Source organism: Dendropsophus ebraccatus, chromosome 2 (assembly GCF_027789765.1).
Source record: "Dendropsophus ebraccatus isolate aDenEbr1 chromosome 2, aDenEbr1.pat, whole genome shotgun sequence".
NCBI lineage: Eukaryota > Metazoa > Chordata > Amphibia > Anura > Hylidae > Dendropsophus > Dendropsophus ebraccatus.
Window position 1 is genome coordinate 218723986 of NC_091455.1, and position 19177 is coordinate 218743162.

General features: G+C 46.0%; 1 protein-coding gene across 2 annotated transcripts in view; it reads left to right on the top strand.

Moving 5' to 3' along the window:
• Window positions 1–19177, top strand: part of SLC4A2 (solute carrier family 4 member 2) — a 129301-nt gene that overhangs the window by 21605 nt on the left and 88519 nt on the right. The window contains exon 1 of one of the 2 annotated variants that reach the window (XM_069959566.1): window positions 2075–2175. The exons of the other annotated variant lie outside the window; for it this stretch is intronic. The gene's annotated coding sequence lies outside the window, so the exon portion shown is untranslated. Of the gene's footprint in view, window positions 1–2074; window positions 2176–19177 lie in introns of those variants that run through there. 2 annotated transcript variants of the gene reach the window in all.

The window sequence follows — 19177 nt, forward strand, 5'->3', positions numbered from 1 at the left end:
CTCCTCTGCACCAGGCCTCGCCCTCCTCGGCACCAGGCCTCACCCTCCTCGGCACCAGGCCTCACCCTCCTCGGCACCAGGCCTCACCCTCCTCGGCACCAGGCCTCAACCTCCTCTGCACCAGGCCTCGTCCTCCTCTGCACCAGGTGTCGTCCTCCTCTGCACCAGGCCTCACCCTCCTCTGCACCAGGCCTCACCCTCCTCGGCACCAGGCCTCACCTTCCTCGGCACCAGGTGTCGTCCTCCTCGGCACCAGGCCTCACCCTCCTCGGCACCAGGCCTCACCCTCCACGACACCCAGGTGAGATTTCTCTTGTATGCAGACGACCTTCTCCTCCTCTCACCAACCCAGAAAGGTCTCCAAGACCAGCTGCTCATCCTGGAGAAATTTAGCACTACGTGGGCTCTGCCCATCAACCCAAAGAAAACCAACGTCATGGTGTTCCAGTAAAGAAAACGGAAACCAGCCGGGCATTCTACCTTCCTCCTGAACAACCGCCTACTCGCAGAAACAGACCGGTACACTTACCTGGGCCTAGAAATCAGCCAATCAGGGAGCTTCAAACAAGCCACAGAAATCCTGAAGGACAAAGCCTCCCGAACCTTCTATGCCATAAGAAGACGCCAGTGGCGTAGCCACCGTGGTCGCGGGGGTTGCCGCCGCGACCGGGCCCGCCACAAGGGGGGCCCGCGGGGCCCCCCGATCAATCACTCTTGTGACCGCAAGCATTGTTTTGCTTGCGGTCACAAGAGTCTGGCTCCGTCTTTCCCACGGCTGCTGCGCGGCTGCCGGGGGTGTCGCGTCTTACCCCCGGCAGCGCGCGCATCCCAGAACTCCCTGCGCGCCTTGGGCCCTGACTTCCGGTTTCCGGCGCGCAGGGAGTTCTGGGATGCGCGCGCTGCCGGGGATAAGACGCGACACCCCCGGCAGCCGCGCAGCAGCCGGGGACAGATCGAAGGAGTGAGGATCAACGTGGGAGCGCGATGTCAGGTGAGTTAAGTTTTGTTTTTTTATCAGCCTGTACGGGTGGGGGGAAAGGAGGGGGGCATCTATGAGGGTGGGGGGAAAGAGGGGGCCATCTATGAGGGTGGGGGGAAGGAGGGGGCCATCTATGAGGGTGGGGGGAAGGAGGGGGCCATCTATGAGGGTGGGGGGAAAGGAGGGGGCCATCTATGAGGTTGGGGGGAAGGAGGGGGCATCTATAAGGGTGGGAGGAAAGAGGGGGCCATCTATAAGGGTGGGAGGAAAGAGGGGGCCATCTATAAGGGTGGGGGGAAAGAGGGGGCCATCTATAAGGGTGGGGGAAAGGAGGGGGGCATCTATGAGGGTGGGGGGAAAGAGGGGGCCATCTATGAGGGTGGGGGGGAAAGGAGGGGGGCATCTATGAGGGTGGGGGGGAAGGAGGGGGGCCATCTATGAGGGTGGGAGGGGGAAAGAGGGACCATCTATAAGGGAGGGAGGAAGGGGACCATCTATAAGGGAGGGAGGAAGGGGACCATCTATAAGGGAGGGGGGGAAAGGGGACCATCTATAAGGGAGGGTGGGGGGAGAGGGGGCCATCTATAAGGGAGGGTGGGGAAAGGGGACCATCTATAAGGGAGGGGGGGAAAGGGGACCATCTATAAAGGGAGGGTGGGGGGAGAGGGGGCCATCTATAAGGGAGGGGGGGAAAGGGGACCATCTATAAGGGAGGGGGGGAAAGGGGACCATCTATAAGGGAGGGTGGGGGGAGAGGGGGCCATCTATAAGGGAGGGTGGGGGGAAAGGGGACCATCTATAAGGGAGGGTGGGGGGAGAGGGGGCCATCTATAAGGGAGGGTGGGGGGAGAGGGGGCCATCTATAAGGGAGGGGGTAGAGGGGGCCATCTATAAGGGAGGGGGTAGAGGGGGCCATCTATTTGGGGGGGCAACATAGGGGGAGAGGGAATACACAGAGGGGGGCATATATTATTAGGAGGTCACAGAGTCAGGGCTACCCACTAAATGAGGGTGTAAAGGGGACAATACAGATGTGCAGTGTGTATATAGATGAGGATGGTGTCAGAGTGTGGAGCCTAATATGTCTGTCTGGCAGATTCTGTGGATTCGTGGCTCGGAGAAGTTCTCATAACGGCCCAGGACAGATGGAGAAGATGATGAAAAGGAAAGAACTCGGATCAGAAAAGACGTCCCCTGTGAGTCACCTGATATAACTGCACAGTAATGTATATGGTGTATAGAGCCTGTGTAGAGCTGGGGCCACCTCTATATGACTGGATGAGGTGATTTAGTATACTGGATTTGGTCAGTAACAATATGGTGGTGATGGTAGTGGTTGTGGTGTGGCGGTAATGTTTCCTCCCTATATACTGGTATTCAGGGGCGTTGCTAGGGTCCTAAAACATCAGGGGCCCGGGCCCTCTGAGTTTCTCTCCCCCATTTCTCTCCCCTGTTTCTCTCCCCATGGTTATCTCCCCTCTTTTTCTCCCCTCTTTCTCTCCCCCATGCTTTTCTCCCCTCTTTCTCTCCCCATGGTTATCTCTTTTGTTTCTCCCCTCTTTCTCTCCCCCATTCTTTTCTCCCCTCTTTCTCTCCCGTATGTCTCTCTCCCCCCTTGCTTCTCGCCCGTTTCTCTCCCCCCGTGCCTGCTCACCTCCTCCTAGATCGCGGCTGCTGCTGTCCGCCTCACCTACTGTAGCGGCCGGAGGTGCTCCTACAACTCAATCAGCTCAGAGCGGGAGCGTGGGGCCGCTGCGGCGGGCCGTGGCGCACGCGTTAATTGGATGCATGCACCACGGCCTACCGCAGCGGCCCCACACTCCCGGTTTCCGCTGATTGGATGGAGGAGCGTGTCCGGGCGCTGCCGGCGGCCAGTAGGTAAGGAGGACAGCAGCAGCTGCAATCTGCGAGCCAGATGCGGCCATCAAAAGAGCCGCATCTGGCTCGCAAGAGCAGGGCAGAAGAGATCCGGGGCAGCAGGCATTTTATTCGGGGCATGAGCCCCGAATAAAACTGCCTAGCGACGCCACTGCTGGTATTACTGGTAATATTGGTCTCAGTATACAGGATTTGGTCGGTAACAGTATGGCGGTAATAGGTAATATCTGTCTTGGAGTGTGTGTGTGTGTGTGTGTGTGTGTGTGTGTGTATATATATATATATATATATATATATATATACACACATACAGTGGTACCTTGGTTTAAGAGTAACTTCGTTTAAGAGCGTTTTGGTTTAAGAGCTCACAGTTTTTCAAAATTGTGACTTGGTTTAAGAGCATTGCTTTGGTTTAAGAACTTCCTGTATTGGGTGGGAGCGCGAGTGGAAGGGGCATGGCCTGCATAGCGGGGTCTACAGCCCTGTACTCTAAACACCTTCCAAATCATAGCAGATCCCCTTCAGGCTGGGGCTTACATCAGGGGACAGGACTGTGTGGGGGGCGGGTAATCTCTCCATAGCTGTAACCCCTCTCTCCCCGGACAGAGAGTGCTGCATGTATGTGCCCACATCTGTACTGCTCATTCCTTCATGCTCCCTGCAGTCTCTGTCAGCCCTTGTGTTTCCCATCCTCTCCATTACTGTACAGTACAGAATAATAAATATATTTGGGGTGTGGAACCAATTGTCTGCATTTACATGATTTCTTATAGGAAAATTTGCTTTGGTTTAAGAGTCGATTTGGATTACAAGCACGGTCCTGGAACGAATTATGCTCATAATCCAAGGCACCACTGTGTGTGTATATATATAAATATACACACACACACACACACACACACACACACACACACACAACAATAGCATCACTTGGTCGTGAAAGGAGGGGGGGGGCTCAAGTTGGCCTCTCGCACCAGGGCCCAGGAGAAATTAGCTACACCCCTGGAAGACGCTTCTACCATCTTAGACCACCAGTGACCGTGTGGCTGAAAATATTCGACACCATCATTGCCTCAATCCTTCTGTATGGTAGTGAAGTCTGGGGCCCCGAGATATACTCAGACTGGTCAAAATGGGACTCCGGACCCACAGAAGTCTTCCACCTAGAATTCTGTAAATACCTTCTCCAGGTCCATCGGAGCACTTCACACAGCGCCTGTCGAGCAGAGCTGGGCAGGTTCCCACTACACTTTGCTGTCCACAAGAAGGCGCTATCATTCAGGGCCCACCTACACAGCAGCAGCCCCAGCTCCTACCACCACAAGGCCTTGCTGCATCAAGAAACCCCAGGAAAACAAAACCCCCGGGAACAAGTCACCCAAACCCAACCTGACCAAGCCGCCAACCAGCACCACATCAAACCCAACCTGACCAAGCCGCCAACCAGCACCACATTAAACCCAACCTGACCAAGCCGCCAACCAGCACCACATCAAACCCAACCTGACCAAGCCGCCAACCAGCACCACATCAAACCCAACCTGACCAAGCCGCCAACCAGCACCACATCAAACCCAACCTGACCAAGCCGCCAACCAGCACCACATCAAACCCAACCTGACCAAGCCGCCAACCAGCACCACATCAAACCCAACCTGACCAAGCCGCCAACCAGCACCACATCAAACCCAACCTGACCAAGCCGCCAACCAGCACCACATCAAACCCAACCTGACCAAGCCGCCAACCAGCACCACATCAAACCCAACCTGACCAAGCCGCCAACCAGCACATCATTATGAAAAGCCAAATCTGTAAGATGATAGACAAGAGGAAGGAGGAGACGTAGAAGCCCAGGGAAAGCCGACTGTGCCAGCAGTGCGACCAGGAGGCTGTGGAGGATGAGGCCCACTTCCTGCTACACTGCTCCAAATACTCAGCAGTGAGGGACACTCACTATAGGAGACTCTCCAAACTCCTTCCAGGCTTCTCCACCATGGAGGAGGAAGAGAAACTACCCATCCTGCTGGGAGAAGAAGAGACCACAGCGACTATAGTGGCACAATACGTCACTGCCTGCCATAGACTGAGAGGAGCGTGATACATCATGGACTCCAACTACCTGACCCCGGTATCCCCACCTCATCCCGCCACATACGATACCACAGACTTCCGTCCCTACCCTCCATCCCTACCCATCTTCCCCACCCATCCCCCAAAAATCTCCTGTTTGCTTTGGCAATGCTAATATGTTATTTAGACCTGCCAATAAAGCTGATTTGATTTGATTTGATAACTAGATAGATAGGAGATAGATGGATAGATAGGAGATAGATGGATAGGAGATAGGAGATAGATGGATAGGAGATAGATAGATAGATAGATAGATAGGAGATAGATAGATAGATAGATAGATAGGAGATAGATAGATAGATAGATAGGAGATAGATAGATGGATAGGAGATAGATAGGAGATAGATAGATAGGAGATAGATAGATAGGAGATAGATAGATAGATAGGAGATAGATAGATAGGAGATAGATAGATAGATAGATAGATAGGAGAGAGATAGATGGATAGGAGATAGATAGATAGGGGATAGATAGGAGATAGAGAGATAGATAGGGGATAGATAGTAGAGAGATATAGAGAGATAGGAGAGATAGATAGGGGATAGATAGTAGAGAGATATAGATAGATAGGAGATAGATAGATAGGAGAGATAGGGGATAGGAGATAGATAAATAGGAGATAGATAGGGGATAGGAGATAGATAGATAGGAGATAGATAGGAGATAGATAGATAGGAGATAGGTAGGAGATAGATAGATAGGAGATAGATAGATAGAGAGATAGGAGATAGATGGATAGGAGATAGGTAGGAGATAGATAGATAGATAGAGAGATAGGAGATAGATAGATGGATAGGGAGATAGATGGATAGGGAGATAGTAGGTAGATAGATAGATAGTACTCCATTGGAATTTTTCCCTGTTCTCCCTGGGTTCAGTGATTGTTGTGTTTTGTTGGTCTATTTATCATTGCCCCAGTAGCCAGAATCCTGCTCCACACTGACGAGGGGCAAATACCCCGAAACTGCAGTCTGTGGATGGATGCCCGGCCTTGGTAACCCTTGTCTTATGTCGTTATACTCGCCACAGAGTTAGACTGTGACTCACAGGGGCCACCCTGGTGTTTCCCTATTTAGGTCCCAAAGCTGGTAACAGAGTGAGGACCTGAGGGACTACGTATCAGGGTGGTTTGGTGCTCTCCCCACTAGGAGGCGCCCCTTGGCAATGGGCTTCCTTCTCCGGAGAGGGATATCTGGCTATTCCCGTATTTTGAGACTCGTAACTGAGGCTCCACGGACCCTTCTCTGCATATTCAAATTTTGTATGGGACAATCAATGGAGACTCGTAAATGAGGACTCCATTGGAATTTTTCCCTGTTCTCCCTGAGTTCAATGATTGTTGTGTTTTGTTAGATAGATAGATAGATAGATAGATAGATAGATAGATAGATAGATAGGAGATAGATAGATAGGAGATAGATAGATAGGAGATAGATAGATAGGAGATAGATAGATAGGAGATAGATAGATAGGAGATAGATAGATAGGAGATAGATAGGAGATAGATAGATAGGAGATAGATAGGAGATAGATAGGAGATAGATAGGAGAAAAAGACCAACACTGTGGTGTTCCAGAGAAGGAAAACAAAGTCAGCCGGGTCCCCTACCTTCACGCTACACAACCAGCCCCTTACAGCCACCAGCAGCTACACGTACCTGGGCCTGATAATAGAACAGACGGGGAGCTTCAAATCTGCCATCGAGATGCTGAGAGACAAAGCCTGCAAAACCTTCTACACCATCAGAAGACAATTCTACCACCTTAAACCACCTGTCAGGGTTTGGCTTAAAATCTTTGACTCCATTATTGCACCAATTCTCCTGTATGGCAGCGAGGTCTGGGGTCCTCACACATACCCCGACTGGTCAAAATGGGATTCCAGCCCAACGGAAATCTTCCATTTGGAGTTCTGTAAGCATCTCCTCCAGGTCCATCGGAGCACCTCTAACTGTGCCTGTAGAGCAGAGCTGGGCAGATTCCCCCTACACCTAACTATCCAGAAGAGGGCGCTGTCATTCTGGGGTCACCTACATGGTAGTAGTGAAGGTTCCTATCACCATAAAGCCTTGCTACACCAAGGGGCCCCAGGCAAAGCAGAGCCCCAAAACATACCCTCTGGAACCCAGCCCAACCAGACAATCCCACCATACCAGCTCACAAAAGCCGGGATCAGGAACACAATAACCAGGAGACAAGAAGACTACGTCCAAGAATGGAGAGAGGAGGTCAGGGCATCCCAGAAGCTGGCCGTGTACCAGAGCCTGCAGAGGGAGTATAGACTGGCCCCATATCTGGAGGAGCTTCCCAACCCCAGAGACCGGAAGATCCTGAGCCGCTACAGACTGAGCGCCCACAACCTGGCCATTGAAACTGGGCGGCACCGACAGAGCTACATCCCCAGGGAGAGCCGACTGTGCCAGCAGTGCGACCAGGAGGCCATGGAGGATGAGGCCCACTTCCTGCTACACTGCTCTAAATACTCAGCAGTGAGGGTCACTCACTATAGGAGACTCTCCAACCTCCTCCCAGGCTTCTCCACCATGGAGGAGGAAGAGAAACTACCCATCCTGCTGGGAGAAGAAGAGACCACAGCGACTATAGTGGCACAATACGTCACTGCCTGCCATAGACTGAGAGGAGCGTGATACGTCATGGACTCCGATACCCCAACCCCGATAGGTCATGGACTCCAATACCCCGACCCTGAATGTATTCCCCCCCCCCCACCATCATGATACATCATGAACCCCTGTACACCGACCCCGGGTGAATCCCATTTCCTCAACTCCCTATTCTCCCCATGCTTTGGCAATGCTAATGTGTAACTTGGACCTGCCAATAAAGCTTTTTTGATTTGATTTGATTTGATTTGATTTGATAGGAGATAGATAGGAGATAGATAGGAGATAGATAGATAGGAGATAGATAGGAGATAGATAGATAGGAGATAGATAGGAGATAGATAGATAGATAGGAGATAGATAGGAGATAGATAGATAGGAGATAGATAGATAGATAGATAGATAGGAGATAGATAGATAGATAGATAGGAGATAGATAGATAGATAGGAGATAGATAGATAGATAGGAGATAGATAGGAGATAGATAGATAGGAGATAGATAGATAGAGGAGATGATAGAGAGAGGATGATGGTATATGGGGCAGATATGTGGCCCTGTTGGGTGTATGTTCCATACATGGCCCCGGGCCCCCTCCACCTGCTAATCAGATTGGGGATAATCCGCAGGGTGTGGCTGTGCACTGGGATCGTATTAACCGTTACAAACACAACTCTTATTGTTCTGGGCTGGAGAAGCCGCATTCCCGGGATCTGATAACACAACATGACTGGAGGAATGTGCAGACAACACTCCGGAATGTTCTACCACATCCTCCCCCTGCGCCCCGGGGTGAGACTGGTAGCACACCCCCTGCCTGCCCCAACACACTGCTGCCAGCGCAGCAACCCCAATAATGCCCCCTCCTCCCCACCACTGTACATTATAGATATACTGGGGGGCACTGGTTCTGTACGGGGACACCCATCACCTGAGGCCTCCCTATACATATTTACCACTATACACCCAGGTACATTACTAGTTATCTGTATATATACACTGATATATATACTGGGCACTATGTGGTACTGTATATCTGCTGTATATATACAGTTATCTGGGCACTATGTGGTACTGTATATCTGCTGTATATATACAGTTATCTGGGCACTATGTGGTACTGTATATAAATCTGCTGTATATACACTTATCTGGGCACTATGTGGTACTGTATATAAATCTGCTGTATATACACTTATCTGGGCACTATGTGGTACTGTATATCTGCTGTATATATACAGTTATCTGGGCACTATGTGGTACTGTATATCTGCTGTATATACACTTATCTGGGCACTATGTGGTACTGTATATCTGCTGTATATATACAGTTATCTGGGCACTATGTGGTACTGTATATCTGCTGTATATACACTTATCTGGGCACTATGTGGTACTGTATATCTGCTGTATAGATACAGTTATCTGGGCACTATGTGGTACTGTATATCTGCTGTATATATACAGTTATCTGGGCACTATGTGGTACTGTATATCTGCTGTATATATACAGTTATCTGGGCACTATGTGGTACTGTATATCTGCTGTATATATACAGTTATCTGGCACTATGTGGTACTGTATATCTGCTGTATATATCACCGCTATACTAATACCGGCTGTATACCGATACTACTACTAATACCAGTATACAAGGAGCAGATATTACCGCTATACTGATACCGGCTGTATACCGATACTACTACTAATACCAGTATACAAGGGTCAGATATAACTGCTATACTGGTACTGGCTGTATACCTATACTACTACTAATACCAGTATACAAGGGGCAGATATTACCGCTATACTGATACCGGCTGTATACAGATACTACTACTAATACCAGTATACAAGGGGCAGATATTACCGCTATACTGATACCGGCTGTATACCGATACTAATACCAGTATACAAGGGGCAGATATAACTGCTATACTGATACCGGCTGTATACCGATACTACTACTAATACCAGTATACAAGGAGCAGATATTACCGCTATACTGATACCGGCTGTATACCGATACTACTACTAATACCAGTATACAAGGGGCAGATATCACCGCTATACTGATACCGGCTGTATACCGATACTACTACTAATACCAGTATACAAGGAGCAGATATTACCGCTATACTGATACCGGCTGTATACCGATACTACTACTAATACCAGTATACAAGGGGCAGATATAACTGCTATACTGATACCGGCTGTATACCGATACTACTACTAATACCAGTATACAAGGAGCAGATATTACCGCTATACTGATACCGGCTGTATACCGATACTACTACTAATACCAGTATACAAGGGGCAGATATCACCGCTATACTGATACCGGCTGTATACCGATACTACTACTAATACCAGTATACAAGGAGCAGATATTACCGCTATACTGATACCGGCTGTATACCGATACTACTACTAATACCAGTATACAAGGGGCAGATATCACCGCTATACTGATACCGGCTGTATACCGATACTAATACCAGTATACAAGGGGCAGATATTACCGCCACACCATAACCACCACTATTAGCACTGTACTGATACTGACCAAAGCCACAAGATTAGAATGAATAATGCCAAAAGTACCAGATTACAAGTGACAAATATTGCCGCCTGATACTGACTAATTCCGCCTCATACTGAAACTACCATATACTGACTAATGCCGCTGCATACTAATACTGCCACATACTGACTTAGGCTACGTTCACACACAGTATTTTTGCTTAGTATTTTAGTCCAGGAGTGGATTAAAAACACAGGAAGACTATGTTCACACACTGTTGAAATTTAGTGGATCGCGGTTATTTAATGGCAAATAATTGGCGTTATTTTATAACATCGGCCGTTGTTATGAAATAACGGCCATTATTTGTCATAAAATTATGGCCATTCACTAAATTTCAACAGTGTGTGAACATAGTCTTTCTGTGTTTTCAATCCACTCCTGGTTTTGGTTGCTATATGAGGACCAAAATACTGAGCAAAAATACTGTGTGTGAACGTAGCCTAATGCCGCATACTGACTAATGCCGCTTCATACTAATACTGCCACATACTGACTAATGCCACCTCATACCAATACTGCCATATACTGACTAATGCTGCCTGATACTGACTAATGCTGCCTCATACTAATACTGCCACATACTGACTAATGCCGCCTGATACTGACTAATGCCGCTTCATACTAATACTGCCACATACTGACTAATGCCGCCTGATACTAATACTGCCACATACTGACTAAAGCCGTCTGATACTGACTAATGCCGCTTCATACTAATACTGCCACATACTGACTAATGCCGCCTGATACTGACTAATGCCGCTTCATACTAATACTGCCACATACTGACTAATGCCGCCTGATACTAATACTGCCACATACTGACTAAAGCCGTCTGATACTGACTAATGCCGCTTCATACTAATACTGCCACATACTGACTAATGCCGCCTGATACTGACTAATGCTGCCTCCATACTAATACTGCCACATACTGACTAATGCCGCCTGATACTGACTAATGCTGCCTCCATACTAATACTGCCACATACTGACTAATGCCGCCTGATACTGACTAATGCCGCTTCATACTAATACTGCCACATACTGACTAATGCCGCCTGATACTAATACTGCCACATACTGACTAAAGCCGTCTGATACTGACTAATGCCGCTTCATACTAATACTGCCACATACTGACTAATGCCGCCTGATACTGACTAATGCTGCCTCCATACTAATACTGCCACATACTGACTAATGCCGCCTGATACTGACTAATGCTGCCTCCATACTAATACTGCCACATACTGACTAATGCTGCCTCCATACTAATACTGCCACATACTGACAATATAATTCATAGTAAATAGACAAATACCCCCTGAAACAGTGCCTATATAGAGGTAGATCCCAGATGTCCGCAGGCTCTGCAGACTGTACAGGTGATTACAGTGCAGTTCCATCCAGTGACTCAAAGGGGGCATCTTCCAGGAGTAAATTCTTGGGGGTTTCTTCTCTTCTTCTCTATCGGCCTCCGCCATCACGGGGCCCCAGACCTGACAGGCTCCATCTTCCTCTCTATACAATTTCCCCATATTATTGGCCCCTCTGTGCCACCTATTGTATTAACCCCTTCACCACTGGCGACTGTATCGGTATAAAGTGCAGGCTGAGGAGCGGAGCCTGTGCGGTGTGTGTGTGTGTGTATATATATATATATATATATATATAGCCCCCACCTGTTTGACTGAGCAGTACTGCACCTAAAAATCCACTCACTGTTCTGAAAAACTAGAAACCTTTGTAGCTGACCTGCTCCTCTTCCGGCCCCAACGAGGCTGACCTGCTCCTCTTCCGGCCGTACAATATGTCAGGTGCCCAACAAACTTATCATTTATGTGTAAAACTGCCATGTCCTTTAACCTCCTTATGATGCAGGACCAGTATGCTGTGTATGTAGGGGATCAGTGCTGTTTATGTAAGGGATCAGTGCTGTGTATATAGGGGATCAGTGCTGTGTATATAGGGGATCAGTGCTGTGTATATAGGGGATCAGTGCTGTGTATAAAGGGGATCAGTGCTGTGTATATAGGAGCCCCCAGGGGGAGCAGTGCTGTGTAAATAGGAGACCCCAGGGAGATCAGTGCTGTGTATATAGGGGATCAGTGCAGTGTATATAGGGGGATCAGTGCTGTGTATATAGGAGCCCCCAGGGGGAGCAGTGTTGTGTATATAGGAGACCCCCAGGGGATCAGTGCTGTGTATATAGGAGACCCCCAGGGGGATCAGTGCTGTGTATATGGGGGATCAGTGCTGTGTATATAGCAGATCAGTGCTGTGTATATAGGGGACCCCCAGGGGGATCAGTGCTGTGTATATAGGGGACCCCCAGGGGGATCAGTGCTGTGTATATAGGAGCCCCCAGGGGGATCAGTGCTTTGTATATAGGAGCCCCAGGGGGAGCAGTGCTGTGTATATAGGAGACCCCAGGGGGAGCAGTGCTGTGTATATAGGAGATCAGTGCTGTGCATATAGGGGATCAGTGCAGTGTATATAGGGGGATCAGTGCTGTGTATATAGGAGCCCCAGGGGGAGCAGTGCTGTGTATATAGGAGACCCCAGGGGGAGCAGTGCTGTGTATATAGGAGATCAGTGCTGTGCATATAGGGGATCAGTGCAGTGTATATAGGGGGATCAGTGCTGTGTATATAGGAGACCCCCAGGGGGATCAGTGCGGTGTATATAGGAGACCCCCAGGGGGATCAGTGCTGTGTATATAGGAGACCCCCAGGGGGATCAGTGCTGTGTATATGGGGGATCAGTGCTGTGTGTATATAGCAGATCAGTGCTGTGTATATAGGGGACCCCCAGGGGGATCAGTGCTGTGTATATAGGGGACCCCCAGGGGGATCAGTGCTTTGTATATAGGAGCCCCCAGGGGGATCAGTGCTGTGTATATAGGGCACCCCCAGGGGGATCAGTGCTTTGTATATAGGAGCCCCCAGGGGGATCAGTGCTGTGTATATAGCAGGGCTGTGAGTCGATAAGTCGAAGCTCTGACTCTAACTCTGACTCCTGAATTTTATCAGGACCGACTCGGCCTCCTGCTCCTTGATAAATGGCCGGTCATATACCAGGGGAGATATCTATCACACCGGCTCAGCAGCTTCTCCCTAATGTCCTACATGATCTGAGACTTATATACTATTACCCCTATATATTCCTGGATGTAGTCCCTTATATACTATTACCCCCTATATATTCCTGCATGTAGTCCCTTATATACTATTACCCCTATATATTCCTGGATGTAGTCCCTTATATACTATTACCCCCTATATATTCCTGTAGTCCCTTATATACTATTACCCCCTATATATTCCTGGATGTAGTCCCTTATATACTATTACCCCTATATATTCCTGTAGTCCCTTATATACTATTACCCCTATATATTCCTGGATGTAGTCCCTTATATACTATTACCCCCTATATATTCCTGTAGTCCCTTATATACTATTACCTCCTATATATTCCTGGATGTAGTCCCTTATATACTATTACCCCTATATATTCCTGGATGTAGTCCCTTATATACTATTACCCCTATATATTCCTGGATGTAGTCCCTTATATACTATTACACCTATATATTCCTGGATGTAGTCCCTTATATACTATTACCCCTATATATTCCTGGATGTAGTCCCTTATATACTATTACACCTATATATTCCTGGATGTAGTCCCTTATATACTATTACCCCTATATATTCCTGGATGGAGTCCCTTATATACTATTACCCCTATATATTCCTGGATGTAGTCCCTTATATACTATTACCTCCTATATATTCCTGGATGTAGTCCCTTATATACTATTACCCCTATATATTCCTGGATGGAGTCCCTTATATACTATTACCCCTATATATTCCTGGATGTAGTCCCTTATATACTATTACACCTATATATTCCTGGATGTAGTCCCTTATATACTATTACCCCTATATATTCCTGGATGGAGTCCCTTATATACTATTACCCCTATATATTCCTGGATGTAGTCCCTTATATACTATTACACCTATATATTCCTGGATGTAGTCCCTTATATACTATTACACCTATATATTCCTGGATGTAGTCCCTTATATACTATTACCCCCTATATATTCCTGGATGTAGTCCCCTATATACTATTACCCCTATATATTCCTGGATGTAGTCCCTTATATACTATTACCCCTATATATTCCTGGATGTAGTCCCTTATATACTATTACCCCTATATATTCCTGGATGTAGTCCCTTATATACTATTACCCCCTATATATTCCTGGATGTAGTCCCTTATATACTATTACCCCTATATATTCCTGGATGTAGTCCCTTATATACTATTACCCCCTATATATTCCTGGATGTAGTCCCTTATATACTATTACCCCCTATATATTCCTGGATGTAGTCCCTTATATACTATTACCCCCTATATATTCCTGGATATAGTCCCTTATATACTATTACCCCCTATATATTCCTGGATGTAGTCCCTTATATACTATTACCCCCTATATATTCCTGGATGTAGTCCCTTATATACTATTACCCCCTATATATTCCTGGATGTAGTCCCTTATATACTATTACCCCTATATATTCCTGGATGTAGTCCCTTATATACTATTACCCCCTATATATTCCTGGATGTAGTCCTTATATACTATTACCCCTATATATTCCAGGATGTAGTCCCTTATATACTATTACCCCCTATATATTCCTGGATGTAGTCCCTTATATACTATTACCCCTATATATATTCCTGGATGTAGTCCCTTATATACTATTACCCCCTATATATTCCTGGATGTAGTCCCTTATATACTATTACCCCTATATATTCCTGGATGTAGTCCCTTATATACTATTACCCCCTATATATTCCTGGATGTAGTCGCTTATATACTATTACCCCTATATATTCCTGTAGTCCCTTATATACTATTACCCCCTATATATTCCTGGATGTAGTCCCTTATATACTATTACCCCTATATATTCCTGGATGTAGTCCCTTATATACTATTACCCCTATATATTCCTGGATGTAGTCTCTTATATACTATTACCCCTATATATTCCTGTAGTCCCTTATATACTATTACCCCCTGTATATTCCTGGATGTAGTCCCTTATATACTATTACCCCTATATATTCCTGGATGTAGTCCCTTATATACTATTACCCCTATATATTCCTGGATGTAGTCCCTTATATACTATTACCCCTATATATTCCTGGATGTAGTCCCTTATATACTATTACCCCCTATATATTCCTGGATGTAGTCCCCTATATACTATTACCCCTATATATTCCTGGATGTAGTCCCTTATATACTATTACCCCTATATATTCCTGGATGTAGTCCCTTATATACTATTACCCCTATATATTCCTGGATGTAGTCCCTTATATACTATTACCCCTATATATTCCTGGATGTAGTCCCTTATATACTATTACCCCCTATATATTCCTGGATGTAGTCCCTTATATACTATTACCCCTATATATTCCTGGATGTAGTCTCTTATATACTATTACCCCTATATATTCCTGTAGTCCCTTATATACTATTACCCCCTGTATATTCCTGGATGTAGTCCCCTATATACTATTACCCCCTATATATTCCTGGATGTAGTCCCTTATATACTATTACCCCTATATATTCCTGGATGTAGTCCCTTATATACTATTACCCCCTATATATTCCTGGATGTAGTCCCTTATATACTATTACCCCTATATATTCCTGGATGTAGTCTCTTATATACTATTACCCCTATATATTCCTGTAGTCCCTTATATACTATTACCCCCTGTATATTCCTGGATGTAGTCCCCTATATACTATTACCCCCTATATATTCCTGGATGTAGTCCCTTATATACTATTACCCCTATATATTCCTGGATGTAGTCCCTTATATACTATTACCCCCTATATATTCCTGTAGTCCCTTATATACTATTACCTCCTATATATTCCTGGATGTAGTCCCTTATATACTATTACCCCTATATATTCCTGGATGTAGTCCCTTATATACTATTACCCCTATATATTCCTGGATGTAGTCCCTTATATACTATTACACCTATATATTCCTGGATGTAGTCCCTTATATACTATTACCCCTATATATTCCTGGATGTAGTCCCTTATATACTATTACCCCCTATATATTCCTGGATGTAGTCCCTTATATACTATTACCCCCTATATATTCCTGGATGTAGTCCCTTATATACTATTACCCCTATATATTCCTGGATGTAGTCCCCTATATACTATTACCCCCTATATATTCCTGGATGTAGTCTCTTATATACTATTACCCCTATATATTCCTGGATGTAGTCCCTTATATACTATTACACCTATATATTCCTGGATGTAGTCCCTTATATACTATTACCCCCTATATATTCCTGGATGTAGTCCCCTATATACTATTACCCCTATATATTCCTGGATGTAGTCCCTTATATACTATTACCCCTATATATTCCTGGATGTAGTCCCTTATATACTATTACCCCTATATATTCCTGGATGTAGTCCCTTATATACTATTACCCCCTATATATTCCTGGATGTAGTCCCTTATATACTATTACCCCTATATATTCCTGGATGTAGTCCCTTATATACTATTACCCCCTATATATTCCTGGATGTAGTCCCTTATATACTATTACCCCCTATATATTCCTGGATGTAGTCCCTTATATACTATTACCCCCTATATATTCCTGGATATAGTCCCTTATATACTATTACCCCCTATATATTCCTGGATGTAGTCCCTTATATACTATTACCCCCTATATATTCCTGGATGTAGTCCCTTATATACTATTACCCCCTATATATTCCTGGATGTAGTCCCTTATATACTATTACCCCCTATATATTCCTGGATGTAGTCGCTTATATACTATTACCCCTATATATTCCTGTAGTCCCTTATATACTATTACCCCTATATATTCCTGGATGTAGTCCCTTATATACTATTACCCCTATATATTCCTGGATGTAGTCTCTTATATACTATTACCCCTATATATTCCTGTAGTCCCTTATATACTATTACCCCCTGTATATTCCTGGATGTAGTCCCTTATATACTATTACCCCTATATATTCCTGGATGTAGTCCCTTATATACTATTACCCCTATATATTCCTGGATGTAGTCCCTTATATACTATTACCCCTATATATTCCTGGATGTAGTCCCTTATATACTATTACCCCCTATATATTCCTGGATGTAGTCCCCTATATACTATTACCCCTATATATTCCTGGATGTAGTCCCTTATATACTATTACCCCTATATATTCCTGGATGTAGTCCCTTATATACTATTACCCCTATATATTCCTGGATGTAGTCACTTATATACTATTACCCCTATATATTCCTGGATGTAGTCCCTTATATACTATTACCCCCTATATATTCCTGGATGTAGTCCCCTTATATACTATTACCCCTATATATTCCTGGATGTAGTCTCTTATATACTATTACCCCTATATATTCCTGTAGTCCCTTATATACTATTACCCCCTGTATATTCCTGGATGTAGTCCCCTATATACTATTACCCCCTATATATTCCTGGATGTAGTCCCTTATATACTATTACCCCTATATATTCCTGGATGTAGTCCCTTATATACTATTACCCCCTATATATTCCTGGACGTAGTCCCTTATATACTATTACCCACTATACCCACCCCTCCCCCTTCCCTGTATGTATAGTACTATCACCCCTCCCCCTACCCTGTATGTATAGTACTATCACCCCTCCCCCTTCCCTGTATGTATAGTACTACCACCCCTCCCCCTTCCCTGTATGTATAGTACTACCACCCCTCCCCCTTCCCTGTATGTATAGTTCTATCACCCCTCCCCCTTCCCTGTATGTATAGTACTATCACCCCTCCCCCTCCCCTGTATGTATAGAGCCTATCACCCCTCCCCCTTCCCTGTATGTATAGTACTATCACCCCTCACCCTTCCCTGTATGTATAGAACCTATCACCCCTCCCCTGTATGTATAGAACCTATCACCCCTCCCCCTTCCCTGTATCCATCCCCTCCTTGGTTGAACTTGATGGACATGAGTCTTTTTTTAACCATATTGACTATGTAACTAACTATGTAGCTATATATGCGCAGAGCTGTGAGTGTGTATATATATATATATTGCTCCCTGGGATATATGAGAAGTCGCTGCTTGTATATGTTAGGCACCCAAAGCCCTGTGATCTCTTTGTGGAGTGAAGGGATCTGCAACCCCCTCCCCCCCCTGTGCTGCTCCCATATAGTAGATCCCCCCGTGCTGCTCCCATATAGTATATGGCCCCTATATAGTAGATGCCCCCCCCCTGTGCTGCTCCCATATAGTATATGGCCCCTATATAGTAGATGCCCCCCCCCCTGTGCTGCTCCCATATAGTATATGGTCCCTATATAGTAGATCCCCCCCCCGTGCTGCTCCCATATAGTAGATCCCCCCCGTGCTGCTCCCATATAGTATATGGCCCCTATATAGGAGATGCCCCCCCCTGTGCTGCTCCCATATAGTATATGGCCCCTATATAGTAGATGCCCCCCCCTGTGCTGCTCCCATATAGTAGATGGCCCCCTATATAGTAGATCCCCCCGTGCTGCTCCCATATAGTAGATCCCCCCCGTGCTGCTCCCATATAGTAGATGGCCCCTATATAGTAGATCCCCCCTGTGCTGCTCCCATATAGTAGATGGCCCCTATATAGTAGATGCCCCCTGTGCTGCTCTCATATAGTACATGGCCCCTATATAGTAGATCCCCCCCCTGTGCTGCTCCCATATAGTTTATGGCCCCTATATAGTAGATCCCCCCCCTGTGCTGCTCCCATATAGAAGATGGCCCCTATACAGTAGACCT